Source organism: Cyprinodon tularosa, unplaced genomic scaffold (genome assembly GCF_016077235.1).
Source record: "Cyprinodon tularosa strain WSP-4 unplaced genomic scaffold, ASM1607723v1 ctg281, whole genome shotgun sequence".
NCBI classification, from domain to species: Eukaryota; Metazoa; Chordata; class Actinopteri; order Cyprinodontiformes; family Cyprinodontidae; genus Cyprinodon; species Cyprinodon tularosa.
In genome coordinates this window covers 651,494-665,425 of record NW_024038987.1, presented here as the reverse complement: position 1 = coordinate 665,425, position 13,932 = coordinate 651,494, and the positions used below count along the sequence as shown (strand labels likewise).

Genomic DNA, 13,932 nt, shown 5'->3' with positions numbered 1-13,932 from the left:
GGTGTATTCTTTGATCTGAGTCGTCCTTTTGGGAGAGAACAGCTCCAACACCGGAATCTGAAGCGTCCACCTCTAGGATGAATTGTCTCGAAGGATCAGGTTGAATTAGCACGGGTGCTCTGGAAAACATGGATTTCAATTTCTCGAATGCAGCTTGGGCCTCGGGAGTCCACTGAAAAACTCGTTTGGAAGAAGTTAGTGAGGTTAATGGCAGGGCGGTTTGGCTATAGTTCCTGATGAAGCGGCGATAGAAGTTAGCAAACCCTAAAAACCTCTGTAATTGCTTTCGATTCTCAGGTACTGGCCAATCTAGGACTGCCTTGATCTTGTCCTCAGAAGGTTTTACCTGGCCGCCCTCGAGCACAAACCCCAGAAAGGTGACTGAAGACTGATGAAATTCACATTTCTCGGCTTTCACGAACAGTTTATTCTCCAGTAGTCTCTGTAGAACGAGACGGACGTGTCTCTTGTGTTCATGGAGATCCTTGGAATAAATGAGAATGTCGTCAATGTAAACAAACACAAAAACATTGAGGAAATCTCTGAGAACATCATTCACAAGGGCTTGGAAACAGGCTGGGGCGTTAGTCAAACCAAAGGGCATCACCAGGTACTCAAACTGGCCCAAGGGTGTCTTAAAGGCTGTCTTCCATTTATCACCCTCTCGAATTCTGAGGAGGTGATAAGCATTTCTTAAATCCAGCTTAGTAAAGACAGTTGCACCCTGCACTGGTTCAAAAGCTGAGGCGAGAAGAGGCAGTGGGTATTTGTTTTTTATAGTTATTTGGTTCAAACCTCGATAGTCAATGCAGGGCCTCAGGGAACCATCCTTCTTGCCCACGAAGAAGAAACCGGCGCCCAGAGGAGAGGATGAAGGACGGATTATTCCAGCGGCCAATGATTCGTTGATGTATTTCTCCATAGTCTCTCTTTCTGGTTTGGAAATATTATACAGTCTGCTGCTTGGAAGAGGAGCACCGGGTAAAAGTTCTATGGCACAATCGTAGGGTCTATGTGGAGGTAGGGACGTCGCACTGACCTTACTGAAAACGGGGGCTAAGTCGTGATACTCAGAGGGAACTGAAGAAAGGTCAGGAGAGTCCATCTCCCCCCCACCTCTAGGAGGCCCCGCCATCGGGGCAGCAGAACGAAGGCATGTTTCGTGGCACGTAGTAGACCATGATTCCAGGAGACGTTTGGTCCAATTTATGTGAGGGTTATGCTTCTCCAACCACTCGAATCCGAGGACCAAGGGGGAACATGCAGAAGGAAACACAAAAAAGGTGATAGTTTCTCGGTGGTTACCTGACAGAAGTAGCTCGAGGGGCTGGGTTTGGTGGGTAACACGATGGAGTCTCTTTCCGTCTATGGCAGACACACTGAGTTGCTGAGACAGGGGAATGGTTTTAATCTGAAGCTGCTGGACGAGCTCAGAGTCGATTAGATTGCGCTCACAGCCTGAGTCGATGAAGGCTGAGAAAGAGAGACTCTGGTTATTACAGAACAAGGTAGCTGGCAGCAAAAGTCGAGGAGATTTACTTGAATTTATATGGCCCGCCAGACTCCTCATATCCTCTGGCGGGCCTCGGCTTTTGATTTAGCCGGGCAGGAGGCGATAAAGTGACCACTCTCACCACAGTATATGCAAAGTTTTCCAAGAAAACGCCTTTGTCTCTCCTCAGGAGAAAGCCTAGTGTGTCCCACCTGCATAGGCTCATTATCCCTTTCGCCTGAATGAGAGGCCTGAACAGGCAACGATAGAGTCTGTGGCTTAGATCTCTGTGTGGACATCTGCTCTGTAGAGGGAGAGAGAACAGCCATGTTATGAGTGGCAGAGGAAAAATTACTTTGCTTCTTGGAGGTGTTTCTGGCTCGAATTCTGTTATCTAATCTGATGGCGAGACGAATAAAATCGTCAAGGGAAGCTGGTTCATCGAGGGTAGCAAGTTCATCCTTGATTTGTTCATTTAAAGCCATGAAAAATGCTCCCTTTAGAGCGCTCTGGTTCCATCCGGAAGCTGCCGCTTTAACCCGGAAGTTAATTGAGAAATCAGCCACAGAAGAATTACCTTGTTTAAGGTTGAAAAGAGCTCTGGAATCGATCGTTTGGTCCGTCTCCTGGTTAAATACCTGGGAAAATTCAGCAATAAAGTCAGAAAAACGGCAATTTACACCGTCGTCGATGGCAAATCTTGCCTGAGCCCAATCTAAAGCTCTTCCTGTTAACTGAGAGAGGATGAACGATATCTTCTTGTGGTCTGAAGAAAAACAACTAGGAGAGTTCAGAAAAATCAGCCGGCACTGGAATAAAAAACCCTTACAATCTTTCATGTTACCAGAGAATTTTTCTGGGAGACTAGGACGGAACTCTGATGACGTCACAGGTTGTGACCTCGGAGGAGGAACTGGACCCGGAAATGGTTGTTGTGCAGAAGTAGCGTTAGCTCCATTCAGAAAGTTAGAGCAACTCTGTAGCATTTGATTATGTGAACCAACAAGATGGTATAACTCACGAAGCGTTTGGGTTTGACCTTGGAGAAGAGCTTCCTGCTCGTCCAAACGACGGGTGAGGTGATCTGCTGGGCCTTGAGTTTGGCCGCAGTGTTCTGTCATGATCGGTTCTCTAAAGGAGACCCAAAGATGCAGAACACCACTGACGGACACAGGATGAAAAGTTTAACAAGTTTATTTGCACAAGCACGTAATATGCAGATGACTGGTTTGGGCCTGGAATCTGGTTTCACCGGAGTCTGCGTGAGAGACAACACAGTTAAGGACTGTTGACGGGGTTTTGGTTTCCAATGGTGCTCAGATAGTACCTGAGGGTTCTTGAGGTTCTCCTTGGGAGAGTCACTGTTGGTTCTGGAGAAGGATGTGTTAGCAGAGTCCGTTAGCTGCTTCAGCGTCTCACGTCTTATTAGAACAGACCTTGGCTTGGGTTTCCTAGCTCTTGCCCAGAGCTGCTTAGAGGTAGACTGAGAATCTTCTGGGTTTGGCTCGGAGGGTCGGCTCGGCAGGTTAGCTCTTCCAGAGCTTTCACGGAGGAAGCACGAGTCACCTAGAGGCACAGAGACAAACGTTAGGATCTGACTCGGGATTAAGGACATGGGAAAAATCACTGAGATCTAGGCTTTAGCGCTGACCAACTGGAACAACACTGCGGCGTTGAGGTAAGGTCTGAAGGCAGCTTATGTAGTGGATCCTCTGATGGTCTTGATGAGCTGCACCTGTGCAGGAGGCTCCCTCAGAGGATCCACGGCGGACTCTGCTGGAGAAAAGTGGTATTTTCTCCAGCTCCCAACATATACACTATATTGCCAAAAGTATTTGCTCACCTGCCTTGACTCACATATGAGCTTAAGTGACATCCCGTTCCTAATCCATAGGGTTCAATATGACGTCGGTCCACCCTTTGCAGCTAGAACAGCTTCAACTCTTCTGGGAAGGCTGTCCACAAGGTTTAGGAGTGTGTTTATGGGAATTTTTGACCATTCTTCCAGAAGCGCATTTGTGAGGTCGCACACTGATGTTGGACGAGAAGGCCTGGCTCTCAGTCTCCGCTCTAATTCATCCCAAAGGTGTTCTATCGGGTTGAGGTCAGGACTCTGTGCAGGCCAGTCAAGTTCATCCACACCAGACTCTGTCATCCATGTCTTTATGGACCTTGCTTTGTGCACTGGTGCACAGTCATGTTGGAAGAGGAAGGGGCCAGCTCCAAACTGTTCCCACAAAGTTGGGAGCATGGAATTGTCCAAAATGTCTTGGTATGCTGAAGCATTCAGAGTTCCTTTCACTGGAACTAAGGGGCCAAGCCCAGCTCCTGAAAAACAACCTCACACCATAATCCCCCCTCCACCAAACTTTACACTTGGCACAATGCAGTCAGACAAGTACCGTTCTCCTGGCAACCGCCAAACCCAGACCCGTCCATCAGATTGCCAGATGGAGAAGCGCGATTCGTCACTCCAGAGAACGCGTCTCCACTGCTCTAGAGTCCAGTGGCGGCGTGCTTTACACCACCGCATCCGACGCTTTGCATTGCACTTGGTGATGTATGGCTTGGATGCAGCTGCTCGACCATGGAAACCCATTCCATGAAGCTCTCTGCGCACTGTTCTTGAGCTAATCTGAAGGCCACATGAAGTTTGGAGGTCTGTAGTGATTGACTCTGCAGAAAGTTGGCGACCTCTTCGCACTATGCGCGTCAGCATCCGCTGACCCCGCTCCGTCAGTTTACGTGGCCTACCTCTTCGTGGCTGAGTTGCTGTCGTTCCCAAACACTTCCATTTTCTTATAATACAGCTGACAGTTGACTGTGGAATATTTAGGAGCGAGGAAATTTCACGACTGGATTTGTTGCACAGGTGGCATCCTATCACAGTTCCACGCTGGAATTCACTGAGCTCCTGAGAGCGACCCATTCTTTCACAAATGTTTGTAAAAACAGTCTGCATGCCTAGGTGCTTGAATTTATACACCTGTGGCCATGGAAGTGATTGGAACACCTGATTCCAATAATTTGGATGGGTGAGCAAATACTTTTGGCAATATAGTGTACATGATGATCTTTTATTTCCAGGTGGATCATCAAAATAAGTGTTCCTCCTAATTGTCAATCATTCTGGTCATATATTTACGTAAGGCTGTAATTGCGTGTCCCGTGCTATCTTTTTCTGTGCATGCACACATTCAGACATAAATCTGTGGTCAGCTAGAGTTTTAGACATTCATTTAAGCTCACCTTTCTCACCACGGTTCTTTGAAAATGGCAGAGGGACATAAGAGAAAAAGTTTCTACGAAGAGTGTGAGAAGAAAAAAAAGGCTCAGAAGTGGTAGATATATACCCCGTTTTGATTTGCAGTGGTCCACTGTCGCCAAAGGCCACCCGGCAGCGGCAACAAACAAAGATGGCTCAAAACAAAGACGGCTCAGGCACCGTGTGGTGGAGGAGGAGTTACGTGACCAACGGGGAGCAAAAAGCAGTGATCATCTGTCTGAACAGTAAGTTAATTGAGTTTGCTATAAAATCCACTATTTAGTCCCCGCTCTGTGATTAAGGGATTTAGGGGTTAGGGCACAGTAAGTTTAGCCTCGTGAGACCATCCTGATCTCGGGAGCTTTCAAGGTTTCACTCGCAGATCAGTCTGGCTACTCTCCATTAAAGAAAATTTGGAACCGTTCACCAAACGAACGTCCAATCAGCGTTGGCTTTGAGGCGGGATGAGGTGTGACGCAACGAGAAGCGTGACAGTTCACTCTAAAGAACATGGCGGCTTCAGCCGATGAAACTAGCATTAGCGTGGCTATCGAGCAAGTTTTATCGGAATAACAGAGTATTTCTTCACTGAAAGAAGAGCAAAACACTGCTCTGGAGGCTTTTCTCAGAAGAAAATATGTTTTTGCTCTTCTCCCGCCTGGTTTCGGCAAGAGTTTGATCTATCAATTGGCTCCTCTTCGTCGTCGCTCTGTTAGTACGTCATATGCTTCGTTGATCTGATTGGTTTATTTGGCCCGTCTATCACCAACATAGGCCAATCAGCTAACCAGTATTTTCGCCCCTTCCCAAAATTACTTCAACGGAAGGTTTCCAGTTGGATATGCGGAGCAAATCCATCTGGCGGAGTCAGGTTACAGTAAGTTTGTATGAGGTATGAGAACAGCAACTTTTAAACAGAGCATGCACGAGGAGAAACGGACTCCTGCACGCTCCTGCACGTATTTAAAAGACGTTCCCTCTCAATAGCGGGTCCAGGGTTGTGCATGTGCTTTTTTTTTTAAGTGAAGAGGGCGGGTTTTTTAAACAATTCTTGAAAATGCTCTTTTATACCTTAATCTTTTAAACAGAAATCCTACTGTCAAAGACCATTTTTTTCAATGACAAATACATTTATGTGATTATAAGATACCAAGTCTCTAACTAAAATACATTTTCGTGTTTTCTGGAGCGGCCTGTCATGAACATGTCCTACACACATGTCCTAATTTATCAGCATCTCAGAGGTGCATGTGTTCCCAAATTTTCTATTTAATTTGGTAGCATTCTAAATTACAACATAGCAGAAAAAAAAATCATGTTCAAACTCAACCCTTTTTACAAACCCTTATCCCTTTGTTCAGCTTATTTGCTTCTTTTCTCCCCCCCTTTCATTTGTTTTCCTGTTTGCTATTTTTCTTCAAAGGGATGACGATACATGCAGTTTATTCTGAAATGACACCCAAGCTTCACACCCCTGTGCCTTTTCATCAGAACTTGCTTTTCTTCTGAACAGCTGAATGTTTTCTCCGGTCAATTTTCAGATATTTTTGTTATGATTAAGCCTCAAAAGATTCTGCTTTACGACCCCCTTGGTCTTAATTTAATCTCTGACTCGGTTCTTTAGTGGGTGGTTTTGAATGTGTTTTTACTAATGGACACAGAGCATGTGTCTGCATTGTTAATACAACACTTACTGGGGTGTCCCAGTGGTTAAAACTAAGAAAACAAAACAATGGAGTAGTAATTAACAGGAGAAAAACAATATTTATCTGTATTGTTGAAATAGAGACAGATTTAGGATCTCAGCAACACTTGCTTCCTGTTTCCTCCATAACAGTTTAATTTGCCTCATTAAGCTTGGAAGTGGAATGCATGCGATGCGTTGTGTGCATTTGGATGTTTGGGTAGCCTCCCAGAATTACCACAAATGCCACGAGCTGCAGCAATAAACCAGAGGCCATGAAATATAAGAGGAAGAGAAAATGGGAGGAATTTTTCAACAGAAACTAAGAGAAAGTTTATGGCACCATATTTCTCGTGAAACTCATTAACTTCCCATAACAAGATTGGAAGCAGAAAAACACCTGATTGGTTGAGTTTTAATTTTAACACTACTTCTTCTCCCCAAAGCCTTTCTTTATCAGAATTAGAGATTTTAGGTGTTTCTCCAAATGTTTTAGATTAATTGAACAGTGAGCAATTCTTTTACTTCCCTATGTATGATTGATTTGGGCTTTTAAAAAGCCCATCAGACAGCTGCAGCTGGTCTCACTAATGCTGAGCAAGTAGAGCACATCAACCTGGTTCTAAAGTCATTACACTGCCTCCCTATAGCTTAGTAAATGTAATTCTTCTGTTAGTCTACAAATCACTGAATGGATCAGCACCTCAATACTTAACAGATCTGTTGTGGTGTGGGTATATCAACCTCCCAGACCGCTCAGGTCTTCTATTGTACTTCAAGCCTACTCTGTCCACCCAGAACTAAAGCATTTATTTCCTATGCTCCACTTATCTGGAACAAACTCCCGTAAGACTGTAAAAGTGCTGAAAGCCTGAGGTCTTTTAAGTCAAAGTTAAAAACCCATTTGTTTAGAACTTTCTTTTACGCTCAAAGTTAAACTGTTAACTTGGGTATAATTAGTTTCAATTTGTGGTCCAACTGTGTTCTATTTGCTTTACTACCTGCTTTTATCGTGTTTTATCTTTACGTGCCTTTGTTCTGCTTTTGTTTTGCTTCTATTTTACTCTTTAAGAGCACATCCAGCCTGGAACAGTCAGGGAAACAGGACTACACTAAGAAATAGGCTGAACTCAAACATCTATAAACACATGTTTTGATGGGAGCAGCATAGCTGATCGTTCTCTCCAGGATGGTGTCACAGCCAAAGTGGTTGCACACTTACACCATAATGTGAGTCCGAAGCCAGGTCAGGCAAACAGATCAGAACAGGGACAGGCAGGCTCAAAGGTCCAGGGGTTCAAACACAGTTCCGGCCAAATGATTAGACTGGAGCAGGCAGGACTGTATTTGAGAGGCAGAACAGGTCAGGATCAGGTAATCAGAAACACTCAGCTATGCAACAAAGAACACTGAACACTGAGATCAGATGGAAAACGGCAGGCACAGTGGTTGAGAGGCAGAAAAGGTCAGATCAGAAAATCATACAGACCAAAATACTCTCACCACTAGCTAGAGAGAGCAAGAATATTCTGACTCTGATGACTGGATGTAAGCACCTTAAAAGGAGGCAGGAGCACATAGTGACTAGAAGCTGAGCAGAGTTAGACAGGTGAATGGAATGAGTAATTAAGCCAGTCATCAGTGCTCCTCGGGTGCCCCACGATGGCAGCCCACTGCTCCCCAAGAGGATGGGTTAAATGCTGAGGTAAATTTTCCCATTGTTACTATTATTAAAAAGATTAAATTGGAAAGCCTGGAAAATCATTCACAGATCCAACAGGTAGTGCTCTTCTGTAGGTATGTGAACTTTTTTCAATCTTTTACTCCAAATCTTCAAAATTAAAATAAAATCAAAAATCTGATTTCTGATCATTTTTGTATAATTTCATCAATGCAACTAAACCTAATACAGTAATATTGTAATGGAATTTAAACTTAAAGCTCCAAATATTGTATAGCAGAATAGTCGCATGATGTGAAATTTGCTCCAGATTAAATATTTAATCATGAATGCTTATTATATATTTTAGCCTACGTAGTCCTTTTTTATAGACTTGTTTTTTTGTTTTTTGGTCCAAAATGGCTCTTTGAACAGTTTGGGTTGCAGACCCCTGCACTAGACATTCAGACACTCATATAAAATGAGGTAGTTGTCATGATGGGTTCACTAAAAGCGACCCAAGAATGCAGAACACCACTGACGGACACAGGGATGAAAGTTTAACAGTTTATTGATGCACAAGCACGTAGAATATACTGGTTCAGGTTTGGGGCCTGGATACTGATTCACCGCGTCTGCGCGAAAGACAGTTCAGTTAGTGTTGCCAACAGAGGTTTGATTTCCTGAAGTTTACTGATTCTACCTTGAGGGTTCTTGAGGTTAGCTTTGGGAGAGTCTCTGTTGGTTCTGGAGAAGAGTTCATCAGCAGAGTCTGTTTGCTGCTTCAGCGTCTCACGTCTAGTATGAACAGACCTTGGTTTAGGGTTTCCCAGCTCTAGTCCAGAGCTGCTTGGAGGTTCTCTGTGATTCTTCAGGTTTGGCTCTGAGGGTCGGCTCGGCAGGTTAGCTCTTCCTGAGCTTTCACAGAGGAGGCACAGGTTTCCTGGAAAAACAGAGACAAGGGTTAGAATCCAAGCTGGATTCAAAAGTCATCGAGTTACTCTGAGGATCTAGGCTTAAGCGCTGACCAACTGGAACAACACTGCGGCGTTGAGGCAAGGTCTGAAGACAGCTTAAGTAGTGGATCCTCTGATGATCTTGACGAGCTGCAGCTGTGCAGGAGGCTCCCTCAGAGGATCCACGGCGGACTCTGCTGGAGAAAGGTGGAATTTCTCCAGCTCCCAACAGTAGTGCTCTAAATAGGGGTCAGGGCATAAGTTGGGACACAGGCAAAGTTTCCTTTTTTAATTTAAAGAGGCATTACAGAGTTTTCTAATTATACTGCCACGTGGGGCCAAAACATAGAACTCTATCACTATTCTGGTTGTTCTTGTAGCTGGTGCACTTACTTGACAGTAGTTTTTATTTAGCTTTTTCACCTTGCCTGGAGCTGCCATTGATGTCTGAGTTAAGCTGGATACCGGTCGCTTCTGAATATCTACATAAGCCATCTTGAATATAACGCTTCGATTATTTGATATTAGATTGGACGGATCAAAAATGGACACGCCTAATATCACATCCGCCCAACGGCAGGAATTTCTAACCTGAAGTAAATTCAGGAAAATAGACTACAAGCATATAGATACATCCGCACTGAACTACTGATGGGTCAGTCTGCTCATCAAAGCATGTTTTAGTCATAAAGGGTCAAATAAATGGTTATTTTACGGATATCTTAGTAAAAATGTCTGTATAAGGAGTTTTTCAAGACAAAGGGAAATCCATTTGTACCCTCTGGTGATGTGCCATTTCTGCAGGGATATTTGTAGAAATGTCAGTCAGGCACTGGCAAAGTTCCAGATCCTATATATGAGCAGCCATCATTTTCCCATGAGCCTCCACCGCAGCTCAGGCAAAGCAGGGAGGCTTGGAGACCATGTAGCCTGATCTTTGGATACCTTCTGGCACTTGTTCCCCTTCTTGTTTTCACTGTCAACACACCAGTTAAGAGAATTAAGGGGAGCCATGTACCTGGAGCTCAGGAGGTAATAAAACAGTCAAAGCACAATTAAAACTTTCAGAAACAAGTTGAGTCAAGATTTTTTTTTGTTCCATTTTGCCTGTATGCACCTATAAAGCTAATTCAACACTTAATCACAAAAGTGAAGGACATATGGTGCAGCTTATTCATTTCTACCTTCTAATTTGTTCTCCTTGTTGAACATATGTGACCTGTGGCTAAAACGATCCTCAGCTCAGATCAGTCCATTGACTAAAAACATATAATATGAAGATTATTCATCCTAAATTCTTGTCTCTAAATTGACGACACAAGGTACTTTATACACTCAGTAGGGTTGTGTGTACATTATCTATGTTGTGAAGCTCATTTGATTCTTTCCTTGTGAGTAATCCTTTTTCATCCAATGTTAAACTTCCAGCTCCAACTTTCACCCTCCTGTCAGATTCCTGAAAGGCTGACTTTACGTGGGTGGGAATCACTTTACCCTGCTGAATGATTCAGCCATGAAAGATGCTTTTGTGTGTATGTATGTGCATATGTATATGTGTGTGGGGGGAAAGAGTTGCTCCTGATTTGGCTTCAGAATAAGGATCCTTTTACTGATTTCACCATTAAAGTGAGGGCTGTTTGTACCAAAAAGGTATGTTGTGATGGTCCTCACTCACTTATTTGGTAACAAGTAGAACTACCCTGCTGAAAAATAAATGTGCTAAGTGTACTAAAATTTAGCATACTTTTGTGTACTTGAAGGCACACTAATCATTACTATACTTTAAGTGTGTTTATGATTAGTTAACTTGAAGGATGCTATTTTGGAACAACTAATTTTGTACTAAATATATTTTAATTGTAATTAAATTGTGGACAAGCTCAACTTGAAGTGTATTTAGTGTACTTTGATGTGCTAAAGTGGAACAACTTAAAGTATATTTTGTATACTTTAAGTATATGAGTTTATATGTACTAATATATGCTTAATTAGTCAAATTAAAGTGCACTATGGTTGTATTATAACTACATTAAAAATGATTTGTTAGTGTCTTAAAAATATATAAGCTTTATACTTTTAATATACTCTTACTGTGGTAATAATATGCTTAATTATACTGTTGGCTTATTCCAATTACTAAAAAAGCATACTTTGCAGTTAATAGTAAATATACTTTATCATTACATTGCTATACTACTTTCTACCTTGCACATTCTTGCAAATGTATTAACAGTATACTAAATGCTGAAAGACTTGTGGATATACTTCCGTGCAGATGAAAAAATATACTTTAATGTATTTGAAACATGTCCAAATTATAGTACATTACAAATAATATAACTTGTACTATCTCAGAATGTATAAACATTTACATATCGACGTTAACCATTTTCATTATAAAACTTACAACACATTTTCAAATATTGGTACTTTAGTACACTTTGTAGAAATATGTCAATTTCAGGCAGCAGACCTAAACATTACAAATAAACTTTAAAGAACGCAGAGGAATACTGAACAATGAAAAACAACATTCCTTATTATTGCACCCCTAAACCCTCGCACCATACAAAAACACGCCCACCACACATTATTTTCCTTTTTTTGGCTGAACTGCTCATTGTTACATTTTCGTCTGATGGCCGTGCGCACATCAGAGACACTTGTCTACGGAAACTCCAGAAGAACAGCGTCTGTTAACCAAACAGAGAGATACTGTAAATTCATAGTATTTTTGAGCAGTACATCAGAAAAGTCTGACAAATTGTATCAGTATGATATACCAGGGTCCATAAGTGCACCAGAAAAAAAAATTGTCCATTTCAGTTGAATTTAAATAAATCTGATGCATCAAGTGGTTTTATCAGATCTGATCAAAAAAATTAAACAAAGTAACAACAAAAATTGTCAGAGATCTCAGAAAAGAAAAAAATTATGAATCCGCAGAAAGAAAGGGAAGAAAAATCCTTAAGTTTCCTTGTTTTTCCTACCACCCTCCAGGGAACCGGATGGCATTCACATTGGGAACATTCTGCATCAACATCTCTGGTGGAGTCTAGTCCAGTCCATACAATGAACCGCTCAGCTGTAACAGCAGATTCTGCAACTATGTAAAAAAAAAAACAGCCTGCACACAAATGTGCAGAGCAATTACTTCAATTGGAAAATAAATCATGTAATCACCATAATATAAATTGGTTTTTACCACATTTATACAGACAAAAATATAAAGTAAAATTATCAATTTACATGTGGTTCACTGTCTAAGAAATCATTATGGTCAGTAGTCAATACTTGTATCTGGAAAAAACAATCCAGGACACCTATGAAGGGTTAATTTTACGTTAACCCCTTGTGGGGGTTTTACAGCAACATCACACAAGATGTAGCTAGCTTGAAAGTGCATTTTCTTTTTTAGAAGAGCACATGGGGGGTGTGTTAGCCTCCTTCTCACTGTGCTAATGCATTCAATAAATCAAAAGAGCTAGTAAAATTACATATATTACAAAACATTATATCCTGACTGGTTTTACATCTCAAAAAATATATATATTTCATTCACAGGTTCATGTGAACTCACCAGGATATTCTTCAACACAATAATACAGCAAATCTTCCTGCTCAACCGATTACATCTCCTGTTTCTACAATACAAATATAATAATCAAAATCGCGTTTTATACAGATATCTTAAGATTTCAAAACCAAATGGGAATGTTTTGAAAGTTACCTCTCTCCATGCAGACCAAGGCCTTAAAAGAAAAGCACGCTAGCTCTGAGCAGGGAGGAGCCGTGACTAACTGCTGTGCAGGTGTGGTGCATTCAAAGTCTATGGGAATTCTGATATCAGTACTGAACCAAAAACTCCCCAAGACTAAAATTCTTGGGGAGCTACTACTTTACAGACATCAAGGCCAAACAACCTCCACATATCACTCCTATATGCATGAAGTGCTGTCAGCGACTTTTAAATATGTGCACTCACCAATTGGTCTTGTTTGCAGTAGCCCTGCTTTGATCCATTAAACAATACTAATGAAATGTTCTTTTTTGAACACTTGAGACAATTGTAATGTGTTAAGTTTATTTCTTTTGCATTTGGCCAGTATTAACTTTTCTGTTGCAATGTGGGTTATGCTATTTGTTAGATCATAATGTAGCACTGCACCAGCTTTAAACCACTTGCTTTTCAGCAGAACACACATTTTTGTGCACCTGTACTTTTGAAGTGAACATTTAGTGTTTTGTTCAATGTGGTTTTGTGTGTAAGATGTATTGTATCATATTTCTTTTTCAAAACTTATTAAACATTACATAACAACTGCAATAATTGCTATCTGTGTACTTTACACACAGCACAAAATTGCATAATAGGGTTTAAGTGCATTTTTGTAGTTATACTATTGAACACTTTCCAAAAGAATTACCTGAAGTACAAGCGTATATAACTTCACTTCATAATTAGATTCAAATGTAACTTAAAATGCACTCAAACTTAATATTACAGTGTCGATATTAAAATGTGTACTTTTAAAATATGCTTTCAATGTACGTTACAATGACAACTTTGAGCATACAATTTAAAATATAGCAAAAATATATGTAAAAACAAATTTAAAATAAGTACACTTTAGAAATTACACATAACTTTCACTTAAAGTATACTTTTTTAATAATATATTTCTATAAAGTGTAACATAGTGTAATTATGTTAAAGTGTGTTAAAAGTATTAGCATGAAAGCGTAATGTTAGTATACTTTTTATATATTTACAAAAAGTACAATTTGTCTAAGTACATTTTCAGTAAACTATAGGAAATATGAATATACTTGAAATACAATAAAGCACATTTTTTTTTTACCAGGGTAAGGTGT

General features: G+C 41.2%; 1 long non-coding RNA gene across 1 annotated transcript; it reads right to left on the bottom strand.

Annotated features, from left to right (window-relative positions):
- Positions 1-11,656: 11,656 nt before the first annotated feature.
- LOC119786910 lies at positions 11,657-13,561 on the bottom strand. Its single transcript, XR_005281251.1, has 4 exons — positions 12,788-13,561; positions 12,638-12,701; positions 12,048-12,184; positions 11,657-11,750 (listed from the first exon to the last, which is right to left on the bottom strand). It is a non-coding gene; the product is annotated as an uncharacterized LOC119786910 (long non-coding RNA).
- Between the last annotated feature and the right edge of the window lie 371 nt (positions 13,562-13,932).